At 41.5% G+C, this 26,592-nt stretch overlaps 2 long non-coding RNA genes across 2 annotated transcripts; both read right to left on the bottom strand.

The window, feature by feature from the left end:
* Positions 1-15,720: 15,720 nt before the first annotated feature.
* LOC123733276 (uncharacterized) lies at positions 15,721-19,096 on the bottom strand. The gene is made up of 3 exons (XR_006763717.1): positions 19,033-19,096; positions 18,006-18,122; positions 15,721-15,774 (listed from the first exon to the last, which is right to left on the bottom strand). It is a non-coding gene; the product is annotated as an uncharacterized lncRNA (long non-coding RNA).
* LOC123733275 (uncharacterized) lies at positions 19,093-26,404 on the bottom strand. Its single transcript, XR_006763716.1, has 4 exons — positions 26,072-26,404; positions 23,878-23,945; positions 22,004-22,318; positions 19,093-19,149 (listed from the first exon to the last, which is right to left on the bottom strand). It is a non-coding gene; the product is annotated as an uncharacterized lncRNA (long non-coding RNA).
* Positions 26,405-26,592: the final 188 nt, after the last annotated feature.

Raw genomic sequence — 26,592 nt, 5'->3', positions numbered from 1 at the left:
GTGATCAGGTGGGTCAGTGTGTCAGAGGAGGCTCTATAGAAGGACAGAGTGCCGGCTGACCAGTCCAGATACACTCCTACTCTGTGGGAGCTGGAGGAGGGGACGTCTATGGTAGTGGGATTATTATTGTGCCAGGCAGAGTAACTGTAGTCAGAGCAGAACAGACTCCAGGACTTGTCATTGTGTCCAAGCCAACAGTCATCACCCCATCCTCTCCTGTTGATTCCTTTATATGTCACTCCTATACCAGCCCATCTCCCACTCCACTCTACCTCCCAGTAACAGCGCCCAGTCAGACCCTCTCTACACAGCACCTGTTCACAGTCCTCAAATCTCTCTGGGTGATCAGGATACGGCTGCTCCTCTGTCCTCCATGTCACCTTTCTGTTCTCCTCAGACAGAGAGAGGAGTCTGTTTACTGTGTTTAGGTCCAGTGTGAGATCACAGACATCTGATGGATGAAACCAGACACAATATTAGAAATCATCATCATTCACATTAGAATATTAACTCACTTTTCACTAATTCATTTAATGTAGATGTTTCTAGGTATCAAAAGGAGAAGTTAAGGTAACTTGAGACTTGTTGAATGATCATATGTTATACTGTATGGTAATATAAAACACACTTATTCACACACACACACACACACACACACACACACACACACACACACACACACACACACACACACACACACACACACACAGACACACACACACACACACACACCTGTATGCATACATGAACACAAACACACATTTCTTATGTAAGACAAACACACCACACACACACACACAAACAGTGAACACACACACACACACACACACACACACACACATTGTCATATCAACTCTTTGTAAACGTTGGTGTCCCTGATTTGTGCTTCTGTAGAACTACAGATGATATTTAATATGACCAAGTCAGTAATGATGGTGGTCTTTGACTTAACTTGAATTAAGACTTATTCTTAGTCATATTCTTCACAGCAGTCAACACTCACATTTTCTAAGTCCAGGTTTCATTCTGTTCTCTCCACCATGTTCCACACTGTAGCGGTAAGCAGAAGAACAGACAGTCATTGAGGGATACACCTGAACTCACACACACACACACACACACACACACACACACACACACACACACACACACACACACACACACACACACACACACACACACACATTCACACTTTAAGCGTTGGTAAGAATGGTTGTGTGTGTGTGTGTGTGTCCACTGTGTGCGTGTGTGTCCAGTGTGTGTGTGTGTGTCCAGTGTGTGTGTGTGTGTGTGTGTCCAGTGTGTGTGTGTGTGTCCAGTGTGTGTGTGTGTGTCCAGCGTGTTTGTGTGTGTGTGTCCAGTGTGTGTGTGTGTTTGTGTGTGTGTGTCCAGTGTGTTTGCGTGTGTGTGTGTGTGTGTGTCCTGTGTGTGTGTGTCCACTGTGTGTGTGTGTGTCCAGTGTGTGTGTGTCCAGTGTGTGTGTGTCCAGTAAGTGTCTCCAGTATGTGTGTGTGTCCAGTGTATGTCCAGTGTGTGTGTGTCTAGTGTGTGTGTCTCAAGTGTGTGTGTGTGTCCAGTGTGTACAGCAAGTGTTTCCTGTGTGTGTGTGTGTGTGTGTGTGGACACTGGACACACACAGGACACACACTAGACACCCACACACACTGGACACACACACAAACACACTGGACACACACACTGGACACACACACAAACACACTGGACACACACACTGAACACACACACACACACTGGACACACACAAACACACACTGGACACACACAAACACACATTGGACACACACAAACACACACTGGACACACACTGGACACACTGGACACACTGGACACACACAGTCAGCATATAACTTTGTCCATGTGGTGGAAAGAATGTTTGTCTTAACTATCCTGATAAGTCAAACATGTCTGATATGAACATTGAACAAAATAAATAAATACAGTAGGGGAAGAGGTAGTTGTTTGGGCTAAATTATAGATTGGCTATGTACAGGTGCAGTGATCTGTGAGCTGCTCTGACAGATGGTGCTTAAAGCTAGTGAGGGAGATAAGTGTTTCCAGTTTCAGAGATTTTTGTAGTTCGGTATGCTCTGGTCTGAGTCGCGCTGTACAAAACTGGCGATAGCTTTTCGAGCTAAGGGATAGCTGATGACCGCCAACTCCAACGTAAACTGGCCAACCTCTGGCTAACCTCTGGCTTCTGTTGTGGATTTCAGAGTTGAGGTAAATAATATATATATTTTATATATTTTCTTTAATTGGTTGCAGAGTGTTTTGACATTGAGTTTTTAGAAAAAAATATATAAAAAGATATGCGAAGAAAATATGTAACTATATATATATATATATATATACACGGGACACGACAAGAGGAGGGTAAAGGACGTCTGACTGCCATTTTGGAATGAACATTGACATAAACCCTCTACATACTTGAGTTTCTCCAGTCTGCAGTGTGGATCCTCCAGTCCAGCAGAGAGCAGTCTGACTCCTGAGTCTCCTGGGTGATTGTAGCTCAGGTCCAGCTCTCGCAGGTGTGAGGGGTTTGACCTCAGAGCTGAGACCAGAGAAGCACAGCCTTCCTCTGTGACTCCACAGCCTGACAGCCTGCAAAGAGTCAAATCATATTAAAATCAAACTGCTATTCTTTGGTGGTGAAAATAGTAGCAGTATATTTTTTCAACATATGAAACCTTCCATATCTATTCTTAAATTAATGTATCATATTATAAATTACAAATGATCAAAGTATTGCCTGCAGATAGAAACATGTATAGTACAAATATTTGAGTAGACTGACCAGACCAGTTTAAAAGCAGTATCAGTCAAAAGACAGACTATATATCAATTTCAATAGACATTCCATCCCATTTAACTATCTGAAACACCTATTTAATTCTATTAACATTTTTTTTTGTTTTATTGTGAATTTAGATTTAGATTTATTGTGAAGATAGATTTATCAGATTTAGATTGTATTGAGTATACAGTCCACACCATATCTATTTTGACAGTGAAGATAACATTTTAAATGTGGCTCTAAACTCCAACATTTTGGATTTCAGATCAAATGTTTCATATGAGGTGACAGTATATAATGTAACATTTTATTTGAGGGTATTTTCATACATATCTGTTTCACCATTTAGAAATGAAAGCACTTTATGTATCTAGTCCCCTTTTTTGAAGAAGTCATAAGTATTCAGACCAATTCACTTATAGTGTATTAAAGTAGTCAAAAGTTTAGTATTTGGTCCCATATTCTTTGACTGCAATGGCAACATCAAGCCTGTGACTGCCATGATTGAGAAAGATCATGAAAAATAATGAAAAATAATGAGTGAGAGAGTTACAGAGGCTACAACAAAACATACTAACCTCTCACCATTACCAATAACAGAGGCTACAACAAAACATGCTAACCTCTCACCATTACCAATATCAGAGGCTACAACAAAACATGCTAACCTCTCACCATTACAAATAACAGAGGATACAACAAAACATGCTAACCTCTCACCATTACCAATAACAGAGGCTACAACAAAACATGCTAACCTCTCACCATTAACCTCAAATAAAAGGTGACATTCTGTACTGTCACCTAATATAAAATGTTTTATCTCAGATCTAAATTGCTGGAGTATAGAATCAACTTGAAAACTGTAAGCTTCACTGTCCAAACACATATGGTGTGGACTATGTGTGTCTGGTAAACACATGTGGATCTGGTGAACAGTTATCACTTGTTGACCAACTACAGGAATACTGACCTCAGAGTCTCCAGTTTACAGTGGGGATCCTCCAGTCCAGCAGAGAGCAGCTCCACTCCTGAATCCTTCAGGTCATTGTTACTCAGGTCCAGCTCTCTCATGTGTGAGGGGTTTGAACTGAGAACTGAGGCCAACACTTTACAGGATGTGTTTCTGAGTTTACAGCCAGTGAGTCTGCCAACACAGAAGAAATACAATAACAGACAGGTTGTATTAAAATGATACGTTTAGCTTTCTCTGTTTACGCTGTTACCCGTTTACAAATAATGTGTTGGGTTTGACCTCAGAGCTGAGACCAGAGAAGCACAGCCTTCCTCTGTGACTAGACAGCCTGACAGCCTGCAAAGAGTCAAATCATACTAAAATCACACTGCTATTCTTTGGTGGTGAAAATAGTGGCAGTATATTTTTTCAACATATTCAGATATATCAGTGTCCTGAAACCTGCCATATATATTCATAAATGGATGTTTCATTATTATAAATGATCATAATATTACTTGTAGAGAGAAAATGTATAGTACAAATATTTGAGCACTGACCAGACCAGTTTAAAAGCAGTATCAGTCAAAAGACAGACAGTGAGGTATCAGATTTAGATTGTATTGAGTATACAGTCCACACCATATCTATTTTGACAGTGAAGATAACATTTTAAATGTGGCTCTATACTCCAATATTTTGGATTTCAGATCAAATGTTTCATATGAGGTGACAGTATATAATGTCACCTTTTATTTGAGGTTATTTTAATACATATCTGTTTCACCGTTTAGAAATGAAAGCACTTTATGGATCTAGTCCCTCTATTTGAAGAAGTCATATGTTTTCTGACCAATTCACTTATTTTTATTTATTTATTTCACCTTTATTTCACCTTTATTTAACCAGGTAGGCTAGTTGAGAACAAGTTCTCATTTTCAACTACGACCTGGCCAAGATAAAGCATAGCAATTTGACACATACAACAACACAGAGTTACACATGGAATAAACAAAACATACAGTCAATAATACAGTAGAACAAAAGAAAACATAATGTCTATATACAGTGAGTGCAAATGAGGTAAGTTAAGGCAATAAATAGGCCATGGTGGCGAAGTAATTACAATATAGCAATTAAACACTGAATACTGGGGTGCAAAGGAGCAAGATAAATAAATAAATACAGTATGGGGATGAGGTAGGTAGATTTGATGGGCTGTTTACAGATGGGCTATGTACAGGTGCAGTGATCTGTGTGCTGCTCTGACAGCTGGTGCTTAAAGCTAGTGAGGGAGATATGAGTCTCCAGCATCAGAGATTTTTGCAGTTTGTTCCAGTCATTGGCAGCAGAGAACTGGAAGGAAAGATGACCAAAGGAGGAATTGGCTTTGGGGGTGACCAGTGAGATATACCTGCTGGAGCACGTGCTACATGTGGGTGCTGCTATGGTGACCAGTGAGCTGAGACCAAGCGGTGTTTTACCTAGCAGAGACTTGTAGATGACCTGGAGCCAGTGGGTTTGGCGACGAGTATGAAGCGAGGGCCAGCCAACGAGAGCGTACAGGTCGCAGTGGTGGGTAGTATATGGGGCTTTGGTGACAAAACGGATGGCACTGTGATAGACTGCATCCAGCTTGTTGAGTAGGGTATTGGAAGCTATTTTGTAAATGACATCGCCGAAGTCGAGGATTGGTAGGATGGTCAGTTTTACGAGGGTATGTTTGGCAGCATGAGTGAAGGATGCTTTGTTGCGATATAGGAATCCGATTCTAGATTTACTTTTGGATTGGAGATGCTTAATGTGAGTCTGGAAGGAGAGTTTACAGTCTAACCAGACACCTAGGTATTTGTAGTTGTCCACGTATTCTAAGTCAGAGCCGTCCAGAGTAGTGATGCTGGACGGGCAGGCAGGTGCGGGCAGCGATCGGTTGAAGAGCATTCATTTAATTTTACTTGCGTTTAAGAGCAGTTGGAGGCCACGGAAGGAGAGTTGTATGGCATTGAAGCTCGTCTGGAGGGTTGTTAACGCAGTGTCCAAAGAAGTTCCAGAAGTACACAGAATGGTGTCGTCTGCGTAGAGGTGGATCAGAGACTCACCAGCAGCAAGAGCAACATCATTGATGTATACAGAGAAAAGAGTCAGCCCGAGAATTGAACCCTTTGGCACAGCCATAGAGACTGCCAGAGGTCCGGAAAACAGGCCCTCCGATTTGACACACTGAACTCTATCAGAGAACTAGTTGGTGAACCAGGCGAGGCAGTCATTTGAGAAACCAAGGCTGTCGAGTCAGCCAATAAGAATGTGGTGATTGACAGAGTCGAAAGCCTTTGCCAGGTCGATGAATACGGCTGCACAGTAATGTCTCTGTTCGATGGCGGTTATGATGTCATTTAGGACCTTGAGCGTGGCTGAGGTGTACCCATGACCAGCTCGGAAACCAGATTGCATAGCGGAGAAGGTACGGTGGGATTCAAAATGGTCGGTAATCTGTTTGTTAACTTGACTTTCAAAGACCTTAGAAAGACAGGGTAGAATAGATATAGGTCTGTAGCAGTTCGGGTCTAGAGTGTCCCCCCTTTGAAGAGGGGGGGTGACCGTTTCAGCTTTCCAATCTTTGGGGATCTCAGACAATACGAAAGAGAGGTTTAACAGGCTACTAATACGGGTTGCAACAATTTCGGCAGATAATATTAGAAAGAGAGGGTCCAGATTGTCTCGCCCGGCTGATTTGTATGGGTCCAGACTTATAGTGTATTAAAGTAGTCAAAAGTTTAGTATTTGGTCTGATATTCCTTGAACGCAATGACAACATCAAGCCTGTGACTCTACTCAAGGTTGTAAACTCATTGGTTGCATTTGCAGTTTGTTTTGGTTGTGATTTGTAGAATCACAAGCTTGATGTAATCACTGCAGACATGGAATATGGGACCTATACTAAACTTATGACTACTTTAATACAATATCAGTGAATATGTCCAAATATGTAAGACTTCTTCAAATGGGAGAACTAGATACATAAAGTGCTTTCATTTCTAAATGGTAACACAGATAAATATGAAAATACACTCAAATAAAAGGTGACATTCTGTACAGTCACCTAATATTTATCTTTTACCTTTATTTAACTAGGCAAGTCAGTTAAGGACAAATTCTTATTTTCAACGACAGACTAGGAACAGTGGGTTAACTGCCTTGGTCAAGGGAAGAACAACAGATGTTTACATCGTCAGCTCGGGGATTCGATCCAGCAACCTTACGGTTACTAGTCCAACGCTCTAACCACTAGGATACCTGCCTAGCACTCTTATCTCAAATCCTAAATGTTGGAGCATAGCACCAACTTTAAAACTGTAAGCTTCACTGTCCAAACACATATGGTGTGGACTATGTGTGCCGGGTAAACACATGTGGATCTGGTGAACAGTTATCACTTGTTGACCAACTACAGGAATACTGACCTCAGAGTCTCCAGTTTACAGTGTGGATCCTCCAGTCCAGCAGAGAGCAGTCTGACTCCTGAGTCTCCTGGGTGATTGTAGCTCAGGTCCAGCTCTCTCAGGTGTGAGGGGTTTGACCTCAGAGCTGAGACCAGAGAAGCACAGCCTTCCTCTGTGACTAGACAGCCTGACAGCCTGCAAAGAGTAAAATCATATTAAAACCACACTGCTGTTCTTTGGTGTTGAAAATAGTGGCAGTATATTTTCTCAACATATTCAGATATATCAGTCATGAAACCTTCCATATCTATTCATAAATACATTAATGTATCATTATTAGAAATGACAAATTATCAAAGTATTGCTTGTAGATAGAAACATGTATAGTACAAATATTTGAGTAGACTGACCAGACCAGTTTAAATGCAGTATCAGTCAAAAGACAGACAGTGAGGTGTCAGATTTAGATTGTATTGAGTATACAGTCCACACCATATCTATTTTGACAGTGAAGATAACATTTTAAATGTGGCTCTAAACTCCAACATTTTGGATTTCAGATCAAATGTTTCATATGAGGTGACAGTATATAATGTCACCATTTTATTTGAGGATATTTTCATACATATCTGTTTCACCATTTAGAAAAATAATAGCACTTTATTTATCCAGACCCCCTATTTGAAGAAGTCATAAGTATTCAGACCAATTCAGTATTAAAATAGTCAAAAGTAGAGTACTTTGTTGTACACTCATTGGTTGCATTTGCTGTTTGTTTTGGGTTATGTTTTGCCCAATAGTAACTGAATATTGGATGAATACTGGAGTAATTTTATGTCTAAGTGAGTAGATAACATGTTTCTAAACACTACAAAATTAATTCTGATGATAACATGATTAATACAAATCATGAATGAATCATGAATAATAATGATGAGAAAGTTACAGAGGCTACAACAAAACATGCTAACCTCTCACCATTACCAATAACAGAGGATACAACAAAACATGCTAACCTCTCACCATTACCAATAACAGAGGATACAACAAAACATGCTAACCTCTCACCATTACCAATAACAGAGGATACAACAAAACATGCTAACCTCTCACCATTACCAATAACAGAGGCTACAACAAAACATGCTAACCTCTCACCATTACCAATAACAGAGGCTACAACAGAACATGCTAATCTTTCACCATTACCAATAACAGAGGCTACAACAGAACATGCTAACCTCTCACCATTACCAATAACAGAGGCAACAACAAAACATGCTAACCTTACACCATTACCAATAACAGAGGCTACAACAAAACATGCTAACCTCTCACCATTACCAATAACAGAGACTACAACAAAATATGCTAACCTCTCACCATTACCAATAACAGAGGCTACAACAAAACATGCTAACCTCTCACCATTACCAATAACAGAGTCTACATCAAAACATGCTAACCTCTCACCATTACCAATAACAGAGGCTACAACAAAACTTGTTAACCTCTCACCATTACCAATAACAGAGGATACAACAAAACATGCTAACCTCTCACCATTACCAATAACAGAGGATACAACAAAACATGCTAACCTCTCACCATTACCAATAACAGAGGATACAACAAAACATGCTAACCTCTCACCATTACCAATAACAGAGGATACAACAAAACATGCTAACCTCTCACCATTACCAATAACAGAGGCTACAACAAAACATGCTAACCTCTCACCATTACCAATAACAGAGGAGGTTAGCATTTTATCTGATCTTTGTTCCTCTATAACTTTGTTATTCGGGCCTCTCGAGTGGCGCAGTGGTCTAAGGCATCACAGTGCTAGCTGTGCCACTACAGATTCTGGGTTTGAGTCCAGAATCTGTCGCAGGAGGCCGCGACCGGGAGACCCATGGGGCGGCGCACAATTGGCCCAGCATTGTCCTGGATAAGGGGCCAGCAGGGATGTCCCTGTCCCATTGTGCTCTAGAGGTTTCTGTGGCGGGCCGGGTGCAGTCCATGCTGACACGGTTGCCAGGTGAATGAGGTTTCCTCCGACACATTGGTGCAGCTGGCTTCTGGGTTAAGTGGGCATTGCATCAAGAAGCAGTGTGGCTTGGCTGGGTTGTATTTTGGAGGACACACGGCTCTTGACCTTTGCCTCTCTCGAGTCCGTACAGGAGTTTCAGCGATGAGACAAGTTTTGGATACCATAAAAGGGGTAAAAAAAATGTTTAAGAACCAATAACAGAAGGTTTTTTTCTGATCCTTGTGCCTCTATAACTTTCTCATTCATCATTTCATGATTATTCATAATCATGGTAGCATCCACATGAATGTAGAAGTGTTCAGAAACATCTTCTATTCTTACTGACAATACAAGTGAAGTGACTCCAAAATGACAGGACATTATTCACCATTCAGTTTCTATTAGGAAAAACATCATCCAAAACACAACCAAGACAAACTGCAAATGCATTCAACAAGTTAGTAGAATCACAAGCTTGATGTAATCACTGCAGGCATGGAACATGGGACAAAATACTAAACTTATGACTACTTTAATACAATATAAGTGAATTTGTCCAAATAATTAAGACTTCTTCAAATGGGAGAACTACATACATGATTTGCTTTCATTTCTTATCAGTAACACAGCTATGTATGAAAATACCCTCAAATAAAAGGTGACATTCTGCACTGTTGCCTGATATGAAACATTCTATCTCAAATCCAAAATGCTGGTGCATAGCACCACATTTAAAACTGTAAGCTTCACTGTCCAAACACATATGGTGTGGACTATGTGTGTCTGGTAAACACATGTGGATCTGGTGAACAGTTATCACTTGTTGACCAACTACAGCAATACTGACCTCAGAGTCTCCAGTCTGCAGTGGGGATTCTCCAGTCCAGCAGAGAGCAGCTCCACTCCTGAATCCTTCAGGTCATTGTTACTCAGATCCAGCTCTCTCAGGTGTGAGGGGTTTGAACTGAGAACTGAGACCAGAGAAGCACAGCCTTCCTCTGTGACTAGACAACCTGACAGCCTGCAAAGAGTAAAATCATATTAAAATCACACTGCTATTCTTTGGTTGTGAAAATAGTGGCAGTATATTTTTTCAACATATTCAGATATATCAGTGTCCTGAAATCTGCCATATCTATTCATAAATTAACTTATTATTATTATAAATTATCATAATATTACTTGAGTAGACTGACCAGACCAGTTTAAAAGCAGTATCAGTCAAAAGACAGACAGTGAGGTATCAGATTTAGTATTTGGTCCCATATTTTTTGAACACAACTACTACATCAAGCCTGTGACTGCCATGATTGAGAAAGATCATGAATAATAATGAGTGAGAAATGTTACAGAGGCTACAACAAGACTGTAAAATCTCCTTCCAGACTCACTATAAGCATCTCCAATCCAAAGTTAAATCTAGAATTGGCTTCCTATTTCGCAACATAGCATCCTTCACTCATGCTGCCAATCATACCCTCGTAAAACTGACCATCCTACCGATCCTCGACTTCGGCGATGTCATTTACAAAATAGCTTCCAATACCGTACTCAATAAACTGGATGCAGTCTATCACAGTGCCATCCATTTTGTCACCAAAGCCCCATATACAGTGGGGGAAAAAAGTATTTGATCCCCTGCTGATTTTGTACTTTTGCACACTGACAAAGAAATAATCAGTCTATAATTTTAATGGTAGGTTTATTTGAACAGTGAGAGAAACAATAACAAAAAAATCCTGAAAAACACATGTCAAAAATGTTATAAATTGATTTGCATTTTAATGAGGGAAATAAGTATTTGACCCCCTCTCAATCAGAAAGATTTCTGGCTCCCAGGTGTCTTTTATACAGGTAACGAGCTGAGATTAGGAGGACACTCTTAAAGGGAGTGCTCCTAACCGCAACTTGTTACCTGTAAAAAAAAAGGACACCTGTCCACAGAAGCAATCAATCAATCAGATTCCAAACTCTCCACCATGGCCAAGACCAAAGAGCTCTCCAAGGATGTCAGGGACAAGGTTGTAGACCTACACAAGGCTGGAATGGGCTACAAGACCATCGCCAAGCAGCTTGGTGAGAAGGTGACAACAGTTGGTGCGATTATTCGCAAATGGAAGAAACACAAAAGAACTGTCAATCTCCCTCGGCCTGGGGCTCCATGCAAGATCTCACCTCATGGAGTTGCAATGATCATGAGAACGGTGAGGAATCAGCCCAGAACTACACGGGAGGATCTTGTCAATTATCTCAAGGCAGCTGGGACGATAGTCACTAAGAAAACAATTGGTAACACACTACGCCGTGAAGGACTGAAATCCTGCAGCGCCCGCAAGGTCCCCCTGCTCAAGAAAGCACATATACATGCCCGTCTGAAGTTTGCCAATGAACATCTGAATGATTAAGAGGACAACTGGGTGAAAGTGTTGTGGTCAGATGAGACCAAAATGGAGCTCTTTGGCATCAACTCAACTCGCCGTGTTTGGAGGAGGAAAGCTGCCTATGACCCCAAGAACACCATCCCCACTGTCAAACATGGAGGTGGAAACATTATGCTTTATGCTTTGGGTGTGTTTTACTGCTGAGGGGACAGGACAACTTCACCGCATCAAAGGGACGATGGACGGGGCCATGTATCGTCAAATCCTGGGTGAGAACCTCCTTCCCTCAGCCAGGGCATTGAAAATGGGTCGTGGATGGGTATTCCAGCATGACAATGACCCAAAACACACGGCCAAGGCAACAAAGGAGTGGCTCAAGAAGAAGCACATTAAGGTCCTGGAGTGGCCTAGCCAGTCTCCAGATCTTAATCCCATAGAAAATCTGTGGAGGGAGCTGAAGGTTCGAGTTGCCAAACATCAGCCTCGAAAACTTAATGACTTGGAGAAGATCTGCAAAGAGGAGTGGGACAAAATCCCTCCTGAGATGTGTGCAAACCTGGTGGTCAACTACAAGAAAAGTCTGACCTCTGTGATTGCCAACAAGGGTTTTGCCACCAAGTACTAAGTCATGTTTTGCAGAGGGGTCAAATACTTATTTCCATCATTAAAATGCAAATCATTTTATAACATTTTTGACATGCGTTTTTCTGGATTTCTTTGTTGTTATTCTGTCTCTCACTGTTCAAATAAACCTACCATTAAAATTATAGACTGATCATTTCTTTGTCAGTGGGCAAACATACAAAATCAGCAGGGGATCAAATACTTTTTTCCCTCACTGTACTAACCTCTCACCATTAACCTCAAATAAAATGTGACATTCTGTATATTCACCTAATATGAAACATTCTATCTGAAATCTAAAATGCTGGAGCATAGCACCAAATGTAAAACTGTAAGCTTCACTGTCCAAACACATATGGTGTGGACTTTGTGTGCCTGGTAAACACATGTGGATCTGGTGAACAGTTATCACTTGTTGACCAACTACAGGAATACTGACTTCAGAGTCTCCAGACATAAACCCTCTACATACTTGAGTTTCTCCAGTCTGCAGTGTGGATCCTCCAGTCCAGCAGAGAGCAGTCTGACTCCTGAGTCTCCTGGGTGATTGTAGCTCAGGTCCAGCTCTCTCAGGTGTGAGGGGTTTGACTTCAGAGCTGAGGCCAGCGAAGCACAGCCTTCCTCTGTGACTAGACAGCCTGACATCCTGACAAAGAGATCATCATGACTTCACAGACACACTGCTAATTTAACACCGGTAGCATAGAAGGACAAAGGAAAATGCATTTGGTTTAATCTCTCTAACAACATATAGATTAATCTTCTGTCTCCTAGAATTGTGTGGTCATTCTGTTATACTAATGGGAAAATCAATGCATTTATTCAATATGTTTTTAAACATAATATTATATACAAATTATAATACGTATTATTCTCTAAACTGAATATTTCTTCCTGATGATTAATTCTTATATGTCATTTTATGTACTCACAGAGCAGCTCTGGAGGCTTTGACCACTGGCAGCAGCCTCAGAAGACCTTCCTCTGATCTGGAGAATTTCTTCAGGTCAAACACATCCAGCTCCTTTTCTGAAGTCAGCAACACAAAGACCAGAGCTGACCACTGTGCAGGTGACAGGTTGGGTTTTGAGAGACTTCCTGATCTCAGGTAGCTTTGGATCTCCTCCACTAGAGAATGGTCATTCAGTTCATTCAGACAGTGGAACAGATTGATGCACCTCTCTGGAGAGGGATTCTCCCTGATCTTCTCCTTGATGTACTTGACTGTTTTTTCATGGCTCTGTGAGCTGCTTCTTGTCTTTGTCAGTAGACCTCGTAAGTGCTTCTGATTGGACTCCAGTGAGAGGCCCAGAAGGAAGCGGAGGAAAAGGTCCAGGTTTCCTGTCTCACTTTGTAAGGCTTTATCCACAGCACTCTTGTAGACAGTAACTTCAGGCTTGTCTTTTGTTTGCAGTTTGTCCATTAGATTCTCATTGTTGTTGATGAATGAGAGGAACACATAGACAGCAGCCAGAAACTCCTGAATGCTCAGATGAACGAAGCAGTACACCTTGTTCTGGTACAGAACACATTCCTCTTTAAAGAACTGTGTGCACAATCCTGAGTACACTGAGGCTTCAATGACATCAATGCCAGCCTCTTTCAGGTCTTCTTCATAGAAAATCAGATTGCCCTTCACTAGCTGTTGAAAAGCCAGTTTTCCCAGTGACAGAATGCTCTCGTTATTCAAGTGTGGATCTGTCTCTTCTTTCCCAAGATACTTTTCATTCTTCTGTTTGGTATGAAACACCACAAGGTGTGTGTACATCTCAGTCAGAGTCTTGGGCATCTCTTCTCTCTTATGTTTCAGCATGTGTTTGAGGACTGTTGCAGAAATCCAACAGAAGACTGGAATGTGGCACATGATGTGGAGGCTCCTTGATGTCTTTATGTGTGAGATGATTCTGCTGGCCAGCTCCTCATCAATGAATCTCTTCCTGAAGTACTCCTCCTTCTGTGGGTCATTGAACCCTCGTACCTCCGTCACCTGGTCAACACACCATGAAGGGATCTTATTGGCTGCTGCAGGTCGGGTAGTTATCCAGAGGAGAGCAGAGGGAAGCAGATTTCCCTTGATGAGATTTGTCAGCAGAACATCCACTGAGGTTGACTCTGTGACGTCACAACAGATCTTGTTCTTCTGGAAGTCTAAGGGCAGTCGACACTCATCCAGACCATCAAAGATGAACAGAACTTTGTACTTGTTGTAGATGGAGATTCTTGATTGTTTGGTTTCCATTGAGAAGTGATTAAGAAGTTCAATGAAAGTGTGTTTGTCCCCTTTCATCAAATTCAGCTCCCGAAAAGGGAATGAAAATACAAATTGAACATCCTGATTTGCTTTTCCTTCAGCCCAGTCCAGAATGAACTTCTGCACAGAGACTGTTTTTCCAATGCCAGCGACTCCCTTTGTCAGCACAGTTCTGATAAGTTTGTCTTGTCCAGTTAAGGGTTTGAAGATGTCGTTACATTTGACTGCAGTCTCTGGTCTTGCTTGTTTCCTGGTTGTTGTCTCAATCTGTCTCAGCTCATGTTCATTATTGACCTCTCCTGTTCCACCCTCTGTGATGTAGAGCTCTGTGTAGATCTTATTGAGAAGTGTTGGGTTTCCTTGTTTAGCGATTCCCTCAAATACACATTGAAACTTCTTCTTTAGATTAGATTTGAGTTCACGTTGGCAAATCACAGCAAGCTCATCTGAATCTAGAAATAACACAGAGGATATTAATATTACATCTGTTTTAATGCCTACAGTATTGTAGGACTGTTATAAAGATTTAAATTATCATAATTTATTCTCTTAACTGACTGTATAAATGTGTAAATGTTTTAATAATGCATTACAGACTGGTGTGACTGATTATATTATTATTGATGGTATTATTAATGTTGTCTCTCTCTCTCTCTCTCTCTAAATTAATCAACACAACACATCCCTGCTGCTACTTGATGAGGTCACTAGGTGTTGTGTTAAGGCTGCGACAATATCATTGAGTTACACAGCTACTTTAGCTGTACTTTAGCTACAGCTTTTAAATGTTATAAAACAGCATTCAACATGAGGCAGACAGATCTTACATTTCTCCAGTGTGTCAGCAAGCTCCTTCTGGTTCATTTTCCTCAGGACGTGCAGTGTGATCTTCAGAGCTCCCTCTCTGGCATTGCTCTCCTGCTTCTCATCTTCAGCATCCACCACTTCCTTATCCTGCTTCTGACTCTCAAAGCCTTCTGGGAGTTCTGGACTAAGAATCCTCTTGAACATCTTCAGCTCGTTCTTCAGAAATGTCATAATTTTCTCTTCAAGCAACTGAAATAAATATTGTAAATAAGTTAAGCAAGAGAAGAAATGCTTTCTCATTAACACAATAATGAATAATTGACAGATCAACTTTACTTGAGGAAAACAAAAACAAATGTTCATAACAGGACCACATACACTGAATATAGAGTCCAGGTCTGTTTGATGACTCTGGGAAGACTGACCACTGAGAATCTCTGACTCTGATCTCTCCTGTTGGTTTCTGTGGACAAAACATGAGATTATATCTCCTCATCCAGGGAGTGAGTGAGTACGGACAGACAAACAGACAGACATAGACAGAAAGCGGGACAGACAGTCAGAGACAGACAGACAGAAAGAGACAGACAGAGACACAGACAGACAGACAGACAAACAGAGATAGACAGAGACAGACAGACAGACACAGACAGAAACATACAGACAAAGAGAGACAAACAGACAGAAAGCGGGACAGACAGTCAGAGACAGGCAGAGACAGACAGACACATAGACACACAGAGACAGACAGACACATACAGACACAGAGACATACAGGCACAGAGACAGACACATACAGACACAGAGACATACAGACACACAGACACACAGAGACAGACACATACAGACACAGAGACATACAGGCACAGAGACAGACACATACAGACACAGAGACATACAGACACACAGACACACAGAGACAGACACATACAGACACAGAGACATACAGGCACAGAGACAGACACATACAGACACAGAGACATACAGACACACAGAAACAGACACACCGACAGAGAGACAGACATAGACAGACAGCGACAGTCACAGACAGACATAGACAGACACACAGACAGCGAAATACACACAGACATAGACAGACACAGACAGATAGAGATAGACAGACAGACAGACAGACAGACAGACAGACAGACAGACAGACAGACAGACAGACAGACAGACAGACAGACAGACAGACAGACAGACAGACACAGAGACAGACAGACACACAGACAGCGAACGACACAGAGACATACAGGCACAGAGACAGACACATACAGACACAGAGACATACAGACACACAGAAACAGACACACCGACAGAGAGACAGACATAGACAGACAGCGACAGTCACAGAGAGACAGAGAGAGAGACACACACAGACACAGAGACAGTGAGACAGAGACACACAGTCAGACAGAGACAGACAGTGAAAGACACACAGACAGAGAAAGACACACAGATAGACAGGCAGAGACAGACAGAGACAGACACACAGACAGAAACAGACATACAGACAGAGACAGAAAGAGACAGACACACAGACACACAGACACAGACATGCAGACAGAGACAGACATACAGACACAGGAACAGACAGACAGACAGACAGACAGACAGACAGACAGACAGACAGACAGACAGACAGACAGACAGACAGACAGACAGACAGACAGACAGACAGACAGAGACAGACACACAGACAGACAGAGAGACAGACACAGAGACAGACACAGAGACAGACAGAAACAGCCACAGAGACAGTGAGACACAGACAGACAGACAGACAGACAGACAGACAGACAGACAGACAGACAGACAGACAGACAGACAGACAGACACAGAGAGACAGAGAGACACGCACAGACAGACAGACACACAGACATAGACAGACACACAGATAGAGACAGACACAGACAGACAGCGACACATAGAGACAGACAGACAGACAGACAGACAGACAGACAGACAGACAGACAGACAGACAGACAGACAGACAGACAGACAGACAGACAGACAGACAGACAGACAGACAGACAGACAGACACAGACAGACACAGAGACAGAGACACAGAGACAGACAGACACAGCGACAGAGAGACACAGAGACAGAGAGACACAGACACACAGCCAGACAGAAACAGATAGACAGACACACAGACGGACAGAGACAGACACACAGACAGACATAGACAGACACACAGACAGCGAAATACACACAGACATAGACAGACACAGACAGATAGAGATAGATAGAGACAGACAGACAGACAGACAGACAGACAGACAGACAGACAGACAGACAGACAGACAGACAGACAGACAGACAGACAGACACAGAGAGACAGAGAGACACGCACAGACAGACAGACAGACAGACAGACAGGCAGACAGACAGACAGACAGACAGACAGACAGACAGACAGACAGACAGACAGACAGACAGACAGACAGACAGACAGACAGACAGACAGACAGACAGACAGACAGACAGACAGACAGACAGACAGACAGACAGACAGATACAGGGAGGGAATGTGGTGTTTGTTTAATATTGTTTTAGGACTATGAAAATGGACTAAAGGATTAGCCTATGGATTATGAAAACAACCAAAAGAAATGTGAAAATGGGAGAGGAGAAATGACTAGAGACAGTGTTGTTTAACTCACTGACCATGACCCATGAGTTCTTCTTACCTTTGTTCAGTAGAAAAGTCTTCCTCTCTAAACTTCATAGGAGGATCCATAGACCGTTCACTCTTCATGGACACACAGCTGGGAACAGGGGAGGCTGGTCTCTCCTGCTTGATTGGACTTCAACAAAACAGAGACAAACATTACATCTCTCATCTACTCTGATCTCAGATGGGAAACATATGAAGAGCTCTGGATCAGACAGACAGACAGACAGACAGACAGACAGACAGACAGACAGACAGACAGACAGACAGACAGACAGACAGACAGACAGACAGACAGACAGACAGACAGACAGACAGACAGACGGACAGACGGACAGACGGACAGACAGACAGAGAGAGAGACACACACAGACACACAGACAGAGAAAGACACACAGACATAGACAGACACACAGATAGAGACAGACACAGACAGACAGCGACACATAGAGACAGACAGACAGACAGACAGACAGACAGACAGACAGACAGACAGACAGACAGACAGACAGACAGACAGACAGACAGACAGACAGACAGACAGACAGACAGACAGACAGACAGACACAGAGACAGAGACACAGAGACAGACAGACACAGCGACAGAGAGACACAGAGACAGAGAGACACAGACACACAGCCAGACAGAAACAGATAGACAGACACACAGACGGACAGAGACAGACACACAGACAGACATAGACAGACACACAGACAGCGAAATACACACAGACATAGACAGACACAGACAGACAGACAGACAGACAGACAGACAGACAGACAGACAGACAGACAGACAGACAGACAGACAGACAGACAGACAGACAGACAGACAGACAGACAGACAGACAGACAGACAGAGATAAACATACAGGGAGGGAATATTGTGTTTGTTTAATATTGTTTTAGGACTATGAAAATGGACTAAAGTATTAGCCTATGGATTATGAAAACAACCAAAAGAAATGTGAAAATGGGAGAGGAGAAATGACTAGAGACAGTGTTGTTTAACTCACTGACCATGACCCATGAGTTCTTCTTACCTTTGTTCAGTAGAAAAGTCTCCCTCTCTAAAGAATATAGGTTCAACCATAGACTGGTCACTCTTCATGGACACACAGCTGGGAACAGGGGAGGCTGGTCTCTCCTGCTTGATTGGACTTCAACACAACAGAGACAAACATTACATCTCTCATCTACTAAATGTCTGGTGTTTTTGGTTTATGTCAGTTTCATTGTTTGTTATGCTATAAATTGTTATTTTATGGTTGTAAGTGGTAAAATGAACTAGAAAATGTTATATTTTGCAATTCTGAGTAAATACTACTTTAGTAAGGAATTACATATTATTCAGTAGTACTGTAGTTGCTAAATAATTCCAATAGATGGAAGCATAAGACCACGATAGATAGTTCAACAGATTAGTTTAGTTCTCCCTGGATACACCACCACTCCCCCCCACAGGAAAATAATCAGGATGCTGCTGGTAGAGTAGCTAGCTAGCTTACCTAGCTGTACCGACTAGCTAGGATAACTAGGATGCTGCTGGTAGAGTAGTTTTCTAGCTTACCTAGCTGTACCGACTAGCTAGGATAACTAGGTTGCTGCTGGTAGAGTAGCTAGCTAGCTTACCTAGCTGTACCAACTAGCTAGGATAACTAGGATGCTGCTGGTAGAGTAGCTAGCTAGCTTACCGAGCTGTACCGACTAGCTAGGATAACTAGGATGCTGGTGGTAGAGTAGCTAGCTAGCTTACCTAGCTGTACCGACTAGCTAGGTTAACTAGGATGCTGCTGGTAGAGTAGCTAGCTAGCTTTCCTAGCTGTACCAACTAGCTTGGCTAGGTAACAGGTTGTTCTGTACTTCGTCTCGAGGATGATGACGAATCCGGTGAACCACAAAATGAAACAAGGATAGAGAGTGAAAAGGATCTGGCTACAGTCATACTGTCCCTGACCATTAAGCAAAAAGCAAATTGAATAATAAACTTCGGCATCTCAACACTGTAGTGAACTCTGTAGTTATTCCCCAAGATCACCTCAGCCCACTCTGCACGTAACCGCTTGGTGCCACACCGTACGTGGACACGGACAGTTCTGTACGGGAAGTTCCAGAACAGTGGTACAAAACAACTAAACCCAGTCTTTACAGTGGGTTACATTAGTAATATTCATTTTTTATTATTATGTTAAACAAACATTCAAAGTTTTTTTATAACTATATTTTCAAATCTGGGCCCATATCCACAAAGCGTCTCAGAGTAGAAAATTGGTTGTAGAAGTGCTGACAAAAAAGAGAATTTACTCTTATGGTCATATGGGGGGGGGGGGTTACGAACGAAGCAGAAGATACATGTTTGTTGTTTGCTGTAACTAATGGACAAAGTTGTATTGTATTGTATTGTCTTGTCTTGTCTTGTCTTGTCTTGTCTTGTCTTGTCTTGTCTTGTCTTGTCTTGTCTTGTCTTGTCTTGTCTTGTCTTGTCTTGTCTTGTCTTGTATTGTAATGTAGTGTATTATAATGTATTGTATTGTAATGTATTGTAATGTATTGTATTGTAATGTATTGTAATGTATTGTATTGTATTGTATTATAATGTATTGTATTATAATGTATTGTATTGTAAAGTGTTGTAATATTACATATTATTTTAATATAATATAATATAATTATTACATTAGTAATATTTACATTTTTATTTATTATGTAAAACAAACATGTTTTTTTGTAACAATATTTTGGATCTGGGCCCATATTCTCAAAGTGTCTCAGAGTAGAAAATTGGTGGTGTCAGTGCTGAGAATAAAGACATTTTACACTTATGGGTATAAATCAAAGCTATGCATGAAGTCTCATGTACCACCTAGTCGGTAGATATTTAGGACACCTCGTGAGCTGTCCTAAGTAGTTAAGAGTTAACAGCAGGTGTCTTGATAATACTATAGAATAATGCAGCGAGTCAGTGGTTCCTGCTCCACATGTAAATGCTTTGGAGTAGTTAAAAATAATGTTTTATATTTCTATATGATCAATCCATTAATAATATATGTCTTGTGCTTTTGGCAATGATTTTTCAATCCATAAAACAGTGTACGGGTGCTGGAAAAAACAGATGGAATTGATCTGACCACTGGAGGGCTGCTGGGTTCACATCCTCAAAACATTCACCTTTCGTTGATCAGAACTCTAGAGATTCTTCTTCACTGAACCCAAATATATATATAACTTTTAGTGATTCCATATATTAAGGAAGTGATAGAAGCCTTTTTGGTTCTATAAGGAACCTTCTTTTCTAACAGTGTAAAATAAACACGGTTTTCTTTTGATTATTTAATTATCTACATCATGTTATTTCAAGATATCCCTTTGGAGCGCAACATCACATTGTTAAAAAATAATCCTAAATTGGGCGTGGCTATAAATTAGGCAGTTGAAGGCATCTAGGGCGTAATATGTGTTCGATGAAAATGAACATTGTATGCAACGTTGTAGGCACCATTATTGGCAAGGGACTTGATGCCTACTATGCCAAAGCTATTTAGAGTTGTTAAACGGGTGTGAAGAGTGTGCTGATATAACGGGAATATTGTCAAAATTCTTATTGTAACAACGATCAGAATTGGTAAAAAAAATATGTATTCCATTATATAATAATAATAATAATAATTAAGAGCAAAGTGGTCGTGTCATGATTGAGAACCCCTGATTTAGCAGATGCTCTTTCTTATCCAGAGTGATTTACAGTAAGTGCATTCATCTAAAGATATCTAGGTGAGACAACCACATATCCCAGTCAGATATACAGAATACCAACATTCCATTCCTGCTAAACAATGGATATATTGCATTTTGCAATAAAAAATAAATAATAATACACATCTAAAAACGATGAATTAAAAATCTGAGAACGGTAATATTGAAGGTCCCATAAGCAGCCATTTATGATTAAAAAAACAAATGTGATCATTTTTGAAAAAAACTCTTAATAATTCTTAAACAAAATTGTCATCTCACCTCTTGGCTTTGGTGTCATGTTCCCTAGAGAGTCTAATTTTAGAGGCAGGGCCCCCCTCCTTCCTCTCCCCAGAGAGACTCATTTTAGAGGCAGGTCCCTCCTCTCTCTCCCCAGAGAGACTCATTTTAGAGGCAGGGCCCTCCTTCCTCTCCCCAGAGAGACTCATTTTAGAGGCAGGTCCCTCCTCTCTCTCCCCAGAGAGATGCATTTTAGAGGCAGGGCCCCCCTCCTCTCTGTCCCCAGAGAGACTCATTTTAGAGGCAGGGCCCCCCTCCTTCCTCTCCCCAGAGAGACTCATTTTAGAGCACTGACCCCTGTAAACAGAGATCCAGCATGTTGGTTGTGGTTGACACAGTAATTATTGAATGTCAATTGCTATCATTTAATAATTATCTCTTATAAAACATTTACTTAACAGACATATCGAAACAGTCAGGTGATTTAATGCAATCACATGAATATGTAGTTGTAAAATTTCATCTCCATGGTAACTGTCAATAATAATAATAAAAACAATAATAATAATAATAATAAGTCACTGTTTGCTAAGGTAGTTATAGACAGTACAGCAACAATAATAATAATAATAATAATAATAATAATAATAACAATAATAATAATAATAATAATAATAAGTCACTGTTTGTTAAGGTAGTTATAGACAGAACAGCAACAATAATAATAATAAGTCACTGTTTGTTAAGGTAGTTATAGACAGTACAGCAACACAAGGCCATGTCTCACACTTATTTGTATTCACTAACAGTAGGCTATTTATTGTCTTTCAATCTGTTGTTTTCTAAATGTATCAGAGAATGTAGACCGAAGGGCTAAAACGGACATGATTGATCTGAGGGGGAAATCATTATATTATGTAAAGTAGGCTAGGTTATAATGTATAATGGCGTTTTGTTAGTGATATGCAGATCAAGGTCTATACCTCAGATATAACCTACATATCATAGATGACCAGTCTAAACCTGTTCAGATCAACATAATGTTATAGTCCTACCAGTAGCAGGACAGAGAATGTACTGTATATAACCTACATATCATAGATGACCAGTCTAAACCTGTTCAGATCAACATAATTTTATAGTCCTACCAGTAGCAGGACAGAGAATGTACTGTATATAACCTACATATCATAGATGACCAGTCTAAACCTGTTCAGATCAACATAATGTTATAGTCCTACCAGTAGCAGGACAGAGAATGTACTGTATATAACCTACATATCATAGATGACCAGCCTAAACCTGTTCAGATCAACATAATGTTATAGTCCTACCAGTAGCAGGACAGAGAATGTACTGTATATAACCTACATATCATAGATGACCAGTCTAAACCTGTTCAGATCAGTTCACATAACGTTATAGTCCTACCAGTAGCAGGACAGAGAATGTACTGTATATAACCTACATATCACAGATGACCAGTCTAAACCTGTTCAGATCAACATAATGTTATAGTCCTACCAGTAGCAGGACAGAGAATGTACTGTATATAACCTACATATCATAGATGACCAGTCTAAACCTGTTCAGATCAACATAATGTTATAGTCCTACCAGTAGCAGGACAGAGAATGTACTGTATATAACCTACATATCATAGATGACCAGTCTAAACCTGTTCAGATCAGTTTACAGAGACCATCAGGTTTGTCGGCATGATAAGTGATCATAGCCTTATAATAGTTTGTAGGTTGTCTAGACCAACATTACGAGAGTCTGCCCGTCTTTCCTACATACCAACACATTTATTCAATGTTACCGAGAAATATGTGCCACAGCTTCAACAGCCATTTTGTAACTGCGTAGGCTACAAACATATTTTTTATTTCATATGAGGAAATCACATAACTCACAGTCACTGGTGCAGCCACCTGTTTTCTTGCAGATGAAGTAGCTTTCACAGGCAACTCATTCAACCAGCCTAAACAACAGTAAATACAAGATGTCAAATGGTCAAAAGTGAATCCTGATATAGTTATATACATTAGAGGTATATTGCTACAGATGTTGGATCTTAATTTGGATCTTAATTTGAGCCAGTTTGCTACAGCAAAAAATTATATAAAACTGTTCAGATCAGTTCACATAATGTTATAGTCCTACCAGTAGCAGGACAGAGAATGTACTGTATATAACCTACATATCATAGATGACCAGTCTAAACCTGTTCAGATCAACATAATGTTATAGTCCTACCAGTAGCAGGACAGAGAATGTACTGTATATAACCTACATATCATAGATGACCAGTCTAAACCTGTTCAGATCAACATAATGTTATAGTCCTACCAGTAGCAGGACAGAGAATGTAGTCTAGGCCTGATATGTTTTACTACATTTTCAACAGAGACCATCAGGTTGGTCAATATGATAAGCTGTGATGTATTTGTTTTGAGGTGAGGGAGTGCAAAAAAATATGTAAATGACGTCATCATGTCCTCATGTAACCGATGTGAAATGGCTAGTTAGTTAGCGGTGGTGCGCGCTAATAGCGTTTCAATCAGTGACGTCACTCGCTCTGAGACTTGAAGTAGGGTTTCCCCTTGCGTTGCAAGGGCCGCGGCTTTTGTGGCGCGATGGGTAACGATGCTTCGTGGGTGACTGTTGTCAATGTGTGCAAGGGTCCCTAGTTCGAGCCCAGGTTGGGGCGAAGAGAGGGACGGAACCTACACTGTTACACTCAGTCAAAGTTTGTACTGACAGATGTAGCCTATTGAATAGCCAGCCTATCATTACAACCTACAAACAAGCCAATCTCCAACCCTGTTCCTGGAGCGCTACCCTCCGGTAGGGTTTCACTCCAACCCTGTTCCTGGAGCGCTACCCTCCGGTAGGGTTTTACTCCAACCTTGTTCCTGGAGCGCTACCCTCCGGTAGGGTTACACTCCAACCCTGTTCCTGGAGCGCTACCCTCCGGTAGGGTTTTATTCCAACCCTGTTCCTGGAGCGCTACCCTCCGGTAGGGTTTTACTCCAACCCTGTTCCTGGAGCGCTACTCTCCGGTAGGGTTACACTCCAACCCTGTTCCTGGAGCGCTACCCTCCAGTAGGGTTTCACTACAACCCTGTTCCTGGAGCGCTACCCTCCGGTAGGGTTTCACTCCAACCCTGTTCCTGGAGCACTACCCTCCGGTAGGGTTTCACTACAACCCTGTTCCTGGAGCGCTACCCTCCGGTAGGGTTTCACTACAACCCTGTTCCTGGAGCGCTACCCTCCGGTAGGGTTTCACTCCAACCCTGTTCCTGGAGCGCTACCCTCCGGTAGGGTCTCACTCCAACCCTGTTCCTGGAGCGCTACTCTCCGGTAGGGTTTCACTCCAACCCTGTTCCTGGAGCGCTACCCTCCGGTAGGGTCTCACTCCAACCCTGTTCCTGGAGCGCTACCCTCCGGTAGGGTTACACTCCAACCCTGTTCCTGGAGCACTACCCTCCGGTAGGGTCTCACTCCAACCCTGTTCCTGGAGCGCTACTCTCCGGTAGGGTTACACTCCAACCCTGTTCCTGGAGCGCTACCCTCCGGTAGGGTCTCACTCCAACCCTGTTCCTGGAGCGCTACCCTCCGGTAGGGTTACACTCCAACCCTGTTCCTGGAGCGCTACCCTCCGGTAGGGTCTCACTCCAACCACAGCTGTAACTAACCTGATTTATCTTATAAACCAACTAATTATTTTAATCAGGTGACTAGTTTTGAATAGGAATGAAAACCTACAGGATGGTATCTCTCCAGGAACAGGATCGGAGAGCCCTGTTTTAGAAGATGCATAAAATCCATCCTCCTATTCAGCTTCAGCTAACCGTGCTAAAATCTTATTAGAAATCAGTTTTTTTTTGTAACAGTAACGTTACCATTTACCTGGTAATTAAATATAATTTATTTAGAATTGATCAGAATAATGTTTATTGTATTCTCAAATTGAAAGTGCTCCCTCGCGCTCCTCAGCACTACACCCATGGTGATAAGAGATCATAGATCAAACCTACTCTTGACTATTAAATGTCTGACTACGACCTAACTTTATAATAGTGTGTAAGTAGCTTCTAGACTTACCAGTCTGCTCGTCTTTCCTTCAAATCAATACTTTTACCCGACTTCTAATGTTGCCGAGAAATGTGCGCCACAGTTTCAACATCCCTTTTGTACGTGCATTAGCCCACAAACTTACTTTCAACTTCATGGGGAAATGACATAACAGAATTCCTAAACCCAGAGACCAACATCCCGAGTCTACTGGGACCGCTGGGGAAGCAGACTGTAGGAACTAGACTGATGCTGTGATTTGGGGTTTGAGAAGTCAGAAGTGAAAAATTCCTCCTTAGTTGTACATTTTCTCTAAATCTAAAGGCAAAACCTAGATTCGAGCCAATGTCTTAAGTATTTGAACATGTTATTACTCCAACGTCGTGAAAGTGACAAACTGACACGTTATTATTTTAGTCAAAAACGACTTTATATCGAAGGAGTGTCTTTGGTTTGACGGCCTGCACATGCGCAGTTCGGCGTGAAGCGACCGTTAGAACCGACGGTGTGTTTCTACCATCAGTTCAGCAAACCAACGTCTCCATGACATG

This window comes from Salmo salar, unplaced genomic scaffold (genome assembly GCF_905237065.1).
Source record: "Salmo salar unplaced genomic scaffold, Ssal_v3.1, whole genome shotgun sequence".
Classification (NCBI taxonomy): Eukaryota; Metazoa; Chordata; class Actinopteri; order Salmoniformes; family Salmonidae; genus Salmo; species Salmo salar.
The sequence above is the reverse complement of the archived record's forward strand: the minus strand, read 5'-3'. Positions and strand labels throughout refer to the sequence as shown.